Source organism: Hipposideros armiger, unplaced genomic scaffold (genome assembly GCF_001890085.2).
Source record: "Hipposideros armiger isolate ML-2016 unplaced genomic scaffold, ASM189008v1 scaffold_147, whole genome shotgun sequence".
NCBI lineage: Eukaryota > Metazoa > Chordata > Mammalia > Chiroptera > Hipposideridae > Hipposideros > Hipposideros armiger.
This window is the reverse complement of record NW_017731497.1, coordinates 2,643,691-2,651,058: the sequence shown is the minus strand read 5'-3', so window position 1 is coordinate 2,651,058 and position 7,368 is coordinate 2,643,691. Positions and strand designations below refer to the sequence as shown.

At 45.6% G+C, this 7,368-nt stretch overlaps 1 long non-coding RNA gene across 1 annotated transcript in view; it reads right to left on the bottom strand.

Annotated features, from left to right (window-relative positions):
* Positions 1–2,272: 2,272 nt before the first annotated feature.
* The window catches only part of LOC109387078 (uncharacterized), a 16,699-nt gene continuing 11,603 nt past the window's right edge, over positions 2,273–7,368 (bottom strand). Inside the window, exon 3 of the long non-coding RNA XR_002124901.1 lies at positions 2,273–2,742. This is a non-coding gene — a long non-coding RNA (uncharacterized LOC109387078). The remainder of the gene's footprint in view (positions 2,743–7,368) is intronic.

Sequence of the window (7,368 nt, the reverse complement as noted above, 5' to 3'; positions counted from 1 at the left end):
TCATTATTGTTAAGGCTACCAGACTTCAGGGTCCAAAGTGACAGTGCACTAGTGTGGCAGAGGGAGCACTGGGAGGGGGTGGGATCTCCTTGGGGAAGGAAGGCCAGGAAGGTCACTCCTCCCCTCTGCTCTTTGGCCTCTGCCTGTCTGGTCACTGACATCCATGACAGAGAGACATACAGACCCATTAAATTGCCTCCGCCAGGTCAACGCCAATGGAGAGCAGTCCAACACCAGTGGCCTTACACCACGTCCTCACTGGTCACTTCAGGGCTGAGGTCATGAAATGAGGGTGAGAAGCCTGGATTCTCCCACAGTCACTGCTAGCTCTACAAGGCCAGGCTGGTGACGTCCTCCTTAGTCTGGCCTGTCACTCACAGCTCTGAACCCAGCCTGAGAGGGTCCTGAGAGGTGTCTACCAGCCACCTTGGCTGCTTCACAGAAAGAAACCGAAAATTAAAAAAAAAAAACTTATCTGGGGAGGGCTGGGGAAAAGGGAGAACACAGCTGGGGGTGTCAGGAACAGGCATGGAATGCTAGAAGCCTGGGAACAGGACCAAAGACAAGAAATGAGGGAAGAGAGAGATGACGGAAGAGCACTGATTTTTTTTTTCTCACCCTTTTCTCAAGTGTAAGAGTGAAATCTCAAGGGAAAAAAAGGCATCCTTCAAAGAGAAAATAGCAATCAGTGTCAGCTTTTAGTGTTTGAATGGGTGACAGCACACCCCAGCTGCCATCAGGAGGCCTACCGCTGTGAAGTGATGCTGGGGCTGCTGGTCTAGGCCAGAGCGACCCCCAGTGCCTCCTTGCCTCACCCCCAGGCCACCTGACCTGTGCAGGCCACGGTCACAACCGAGCAGTAATTGATCACCCACTCATTCCGGTTCACTTTCTCTTTCATGAATTAGTCCTAGCAGCGATTTAACATAACAGTTTGTTACAATTGTAAGGTGCTTCCTCCTTCCAGAGAACATCATACCCTTCATCTAAAAGCTCATACCCTTCAGGGTTGAAAGCACCTGTGTACAGGTGGATTCTGAAATGGAAGTTTCCAAGTTCACCTAATTCAGTTATTATCTGATATTGGCTGGGGCCCCCATCTCACCCCTCAGAGATCTGGTTCAATTTGGCCTAAACCCCAGTTCCAGCGGCTGTGAAACAGGGCTGGTTTCAGACCCTTTGGGGCCCCAGGGCCTTTTAATTATGGAGTCCACATTCCGCATCACATCAAATACACTAGACTATATCCATGTTTTAACATTAAATATAACATTTTTGTTGTTCTATTTAATAATCAAAAGGGTTTTATTAATTTTGCTTTTGAAATTATTTAGCTACCAGTCATTCACTTATTATAGGATTGGCTATGAGTTCTGGGCCTGTCATCATACATTCACAGGAAATTTTATAGAGTGAGAAAGTCAAACCGTAGCATTATTTTCAAATATAAAAGAATTTATAATACTAAATTTTAAAATGAAGTTGACATAATTATATGTTTTATAGACATTTAACTAAAATGCATTACTTTTAATTTTATACTTTTCTCTTTGTGTTCTGGATCCATTACATTTTTTTCTCATCACATGTGGTTTTACGGGCCTTTGGGAAAAGCTCGGATGCCAGAGGCCCTGTGCCAGTGGGGCCTGCTGACCAGATGGCCCTGCTGGTGGTTGTTCAAAGCCCTTCCCAAGCGTTTGGCCCGGCCTCACCTCACTTCCAGCATCTTGCTGAGTCCTTGCTCCTGCATTGCTGCTCGTGTTTTGGTTTTAGCTGGTATCAGAACAGTCACAAAGCTCAGCACCTTCACTGCCTCCTACAAAATATCCAATTACACTGGACAAGTTGGTAACGTGACAGATTCTGAGGGCCATGGAGAGAGGTCACTCATGTACCTTGCATGCAATCTTTTGCCATCTGGCTGGCTTCCTCCTTCTCCACCCAGTGCCCACCCTTCCTCACTCCACATCCTCCAAACGGGCTGTGCCAGCCGTGGGGCCACCCTGTCCTGGGCAGCTCTCCAGGGAGTCCCCTTCCCTTTTTTGGCTGCTTTGCTCTCAAACAGAAAACATGCCAGGAATGCCTGTACTGTCTACCCACCCTCTCCCTGCTCCACCACCACGCTCCACCACCACACACCACCACCAAATTTTCTCCATTTCCTTACACAAACATTGTCTGAGGCATCCATCTCCTGAGAGCACCCTGGGCAGGAGGCCCCTGGTGGACACATCCCAGGATGGGACCTCACCATCTCTCAGGTCAAGGCTTTGGCTGGCCTTTGGTTTGTTTTCACCATTAGAAAGTAGTAAGATCAATCTCGATTCTGGCTGAATTGAACCTTCACTCCTGCTCCTGGTCCTGCCTCTGTCTCCTTGACCTTCAACATACCACTGAGAGACAGCATAGTATCTCCTTGTGACAACTGAGGAGTCAAGTAGTCAAGTTCCAGCTGAGCGCAGGCCTCTCTGTTGCCAGTCCTGGGCTTTCTCAGGGCCTTTCCCCTTTTGCCCCTCCAATTGTCTTCTATTACTTGGCTTTCTTCAGGGAAGACATGCACTGCACTGTGAATTTCCTTCAGGAAATACAGACTCTTTGTTTCAGCAAACAGGGCATGGAGGGTGGGATGAAGCAGAGGGTGCAGGGTTGGGCAGCAGGGCCAACTTGTCCTCCATCAGGCACAGGGGGCACAGTGCCGAGGGCTCACAATGCTTTCAGATGCCCACAAAAAGGGTTTAATTTCTTTTAAAATCAGAAGAGAAAAAAAAAAACTTTTAGGTCGAAGAAAATGTTTTAGTGTATAATAGTAATATATTTGTCTTCATACCGATGCAGACTTAAAATATAATTTTAATAATGTTTTATGGAGGAATGGAGCCCACAAAGGCAAGAGTACCCAGGGTCCACAACAATCATAATACAGCCCTCGTGGGCAGGAGTCTTCACATTGAGCTCTACATGTGAGGGTCTGTTTAATGGGGCGATTGTGCTGCTGAGGGGAGAGAGAGCTGGCACCTCCTGGACGATGAGCAACAATCACTTCCATCAGGTGAGCCAGATGCACTAATTAAAAGGCTGATTCTGTCATCAGGGTCAGCATGGATTGGGACCAATCCTCTTAGGGAGTTTACCATAAGAGGAGATAGCACACAGAGTATGTGGTGATTGTTTTTCTTCCTGACAAAGGAAGACAACATAAAACAGCCCTGGTTTAGGATCAGATCAGTTCTTTATCTCGTATCAAGACAGTGGATGTGGGTACACTGCTTTGCCCTTTGCACCAGAGACAAGTCAAGCCATAGACTGTGCTCTGGGGGAAGGGGGATCAGCTGTCTCTGGCTGGGGCAGTTTGTTTTGGCCCTAGGACTTTCACCTCAGTTACAGCTCAACTAAGGGCTCCCGGCAGGACAGATGGCAGTCCATCAGAGGGCTTTGGAGCCTAGCCTGGCTCTTCCTCCAACTGGCCACCCCACTGGGCCCCTCCTTCCCCCCATCAGCATTCTCAGCAGGGAGGCAGCATAAAATGGTAAAGAGAACTGAGTTGTGCACACAGCCCATCATGTGTTCCAATCCCAGCTTTGTGTCCTTTCAGAGCCTTTTGTTATCCGTTAAAACGGGGATATATAACCTATTCATATAGTTGTTGTATTGAATAAGATAACCTATGCAAAGCCCATAGAAACAGTGGGGGCTTAGGGTTGGCAGTCTGAAAGCAGGGTCTAAGGCACGAGTCCTGAAGCCGTGTTTTCATACTTTTCGTAATATAAAGAAATATCTATAGCTTGTGTTTAAGATGGGGTGTGCAGCCCTTGGTGCTTCCTGTCTGGCATTTAGTAGTTCTCCTTTCTTCTTTTTAATGACTTGGCCTCATCCGTCAATCATCTATCTTCATGGTTCTACCTGTCACTCCACCTCCACCAGCCATGAGAAGACAGTGTGGCTTAATGGGAAATGCTCTGGGTGCCAGATAGGGACCTTAGGTTTTAATGTGGACCCTGTTGCCCCTTAAGCTGCAGGATCTGGGCAACTTGTTTCACCAATCTGGTCTTCAGTTCCATATCCATAAAATTAAGTCTCTTTTTGTGAAATAATAATGATACATATATCATTATATAATAATAGTGTGTGTGTGTGTGTGTGTGTGTGTGTGTGTGTGTGTGTATCTGCCCCTGGTTCCTGATACCGAGCTTCTAAAACCCTTGTAAACAGGGGTGTAGGAGAATCTTTTGTTCTAAAATTTAGTGTTTGACTTCAGCTCCTGACATGTCTCCTAAAGCCTTTTTAATTTCCTGAGTGATAGGAGCATCGTATGTTCTGATGAAGTGACTCCTTTGTGTGTGTGCGTGTGCGTGTGCGTGTGCGTGTGTGTGTGTGTGTGTGTGTGTGTGTGTGTGTGTGAATTTGAAGTGACTCTTGAATCTTGGATGGGGGCTGGTCACTAGAAAGACTAAGCCATGATAAGAAGTTTGGAGCTTTCAGCTTCACCCTGCCGCCACCCTGCCACCCCCCTGCCCCTGACCCAGGTCCCATTCTCTGGAGAGGGCAGGGGGCTGGGAATTAATACTTGACCATGTTTACATGATGAAACCTCCATAAGAATCCCAATAGTGTGGGCCTTGGGGGGCTTGTGGGTTGGTGAGCACATCTACCTGCTGGGAGGGTGGCACGCCCCAACTCCACAGGCACAGACGCTCCTGCACTCGTGACCCTTATGGATTTTGCCCTACGTATCTCTTCACCTGGCTGTTCATTCATAATCTTTATTATACCCTTTTTAATAAACTGGTAAATGTGTTTCCATGAGTTCTGTGAGCCATTTTAGCAAATTATTGAACCCGAGGAGGGGTTCATGGGAACCCTGATTTATAGCTGGTCGGTCAGAAGTACAGATGCCTCAAGTGGGGGTAGTCTTGTGGGACTGAGACCTTAATCTGCGGGATCTGATACTAACTCCAGGTAGATGGTGTCAAAACTAAAATGAATCGTAGAACACCCAGCTGGTGTCAGGGAATTGCTTGATACGTAGACAACCCACACATCTGATGTCAGAAATGTTGTGAGTGAGGTAATACTTTGATTTTATGATTCTGGGCAAATTCAAAGTTTCTTCACGTCAGGAAAAGACTGGGGATTGTTTGTTTGCTTAAAGGCATTTCATGACACACATCCCATTACACTATGAAAATGGGGAGAGGAAGCCTGCTGCCTTGCAATAACTCCCCTCAGTTCACATCCTAAGGTGGAGCTGACTTTTAAATTTCTCACCAGCAGTGCACAGGGCGGCTGGAAGGCTCCTATGCTGCTATTGCTCTGACACTGACTGAGGTGAGAGGAAAAGTGGGGCTTCAAGGCTCACACTGGTAAGAGCAACAAAATCAATCCCTCTGACAAATCCGGGAGAATCTAGAATCGAGAAAGCCAGGGGAAATGGCAACTGAGATCAGACCCCATCAACTTTCCCTATTGGGAGGTGACATCTAACTTGAAAATCCCTGTGCTGCCAATTTAGCCGAAGTTCACTTTCCTTAAAGTTGACCAGCTGCAAACCCAGAAGTTTAGGGAGTGTCCATGGTGGGGACAAAATGGGGGCCAACATGACAATCCCACATTTACTGATAAAGTTGGGTGAGGGGACAATGGAAGAAATATCAATTCTGGAATCCCTATCCTTGCCTGTGGCCGCCCCCCACTCCTTACAATATGGAAACCACATAGCTGCAGACAGACGATTTCCCGGCAGTGTTGGTGAGAGTACCCAGAGTAAATCACTTCCGTTTCCACCCCTGGGAAAAGTCTCTCTCTTGGTTGGGTCATAATTCAGTCTGCTTCCCGTGAGCCGAGACTGAGATTAAGTATGGAGTGCACCAGCGCCAACAGCCTGAGCCCCAAGAATTATGAGCAGTGAAAAGACAAGATAAAGAGGAGGTGATTCTGGGGTAATGAAGTGCCTGCTTCAGACAAACCTGACCTCCAAAACTCAGAGAGAAAACATTTGCATTTCTCTAAACCTAAATAATTATTTTAAGTAGAAATATAAAAAATATTTAAAATATGGTTTTATTCACAAGATTTCTACTCACACATAACTCTCCCATAGGGAGTGTCACTTCCTCACTGAAATTGGATTATACCTAGTGGTTTTGTAAAAAACACTGGAAGAAGCTGATGGGATAAGTATAAAGCGGACAAACAGCCTCCCTTTAGGAAATCAACACACTTTTTCTGTAAAGGGCCAGATAGTAAATATTTTAGACTTTGTGGATGATAAATCTCTGTCCCAGCTACTCGACTCCATCACTGTAGTACAAAAGCAGCCATGGACAGTGCGTAAGTGAATGAATGTGGATATGTTCCAATAAAACTTCATTTATAAACACTGAAATTTGAATTTCAAATAATGTTCACATATCATGAACCTTTTGAGTTTTTTCCAACCATTAAAAAATGTAAAAACCATTCTTAGCTCCCAGGCTGTACAATAACAGGTGGTAGGTTAATTTGGCCCATAGGTGATATTTACCTGGTTTAGAAAATTCCCAAGGCAAAAACTCAATAAAGGTCAAGTTTTGTTTCTGGTTACTGTAATCCTTTCCCTATGGCTCTGGGATTTTAAAAAAAAAATTTTTTTTTTTTTAAGCTGAGCCATCCTGCTACCTGTTGGCAGCTCAGTGGTAGCTCAGCTTGGGGCCAGGCATCGAACCGCTGTTGCTCAGAGATCGAGAGCTCTTAACCAACTGAGCCACTTGGCCAGCCCTTGGGATTTTAAAGTAAGGCACTGGGTAAGGAAATGAAAGTCAAAGGAATAAATTATTAAGACAGGGATTTCAAGAAGAGTAAGAGAAAATATTTTGAAGAAGGTCCCTAATTGCCACCTTGTAAACAACTACTGACTTAACCCTCAGGACAATGAGTTTCACCTCTATTGAATTCAACAAACTTTTATTGACCTCTATTATATTCTAGGAATACACTAAGTGCAGCTGATGACAACAGCTCCTGCTCTCTGGATAGGAGGCAGCTGCTATTAAATCATAAGGGGTCCTCCCCATTTAGTAATAGGATTCGATTATTCACTGAATGAAACATACTCAAATTTAAGCACCTACTACATGCCAGACATTCTGAGATAAACAAATTCCGAAGATACTTCTTGGGACTTTCTCACTTTCACTTTATCTCATTTTCTTGAGGGGAAAAAAATGGAGGCACAGAGGGTTAAGCTGTCTGTCCCAGAGGAAATATCTAAGAGGGAAACCAAAGTGTGACGACTGTCTGCCTTAGCAGGGCTAGCAGTAGGGGGAGGTGAAGGAGGCCTCTAGGGTCCAGAAGTTAAGGGGGTATTCAGGTGCAAGTACCTGCATAACCTTG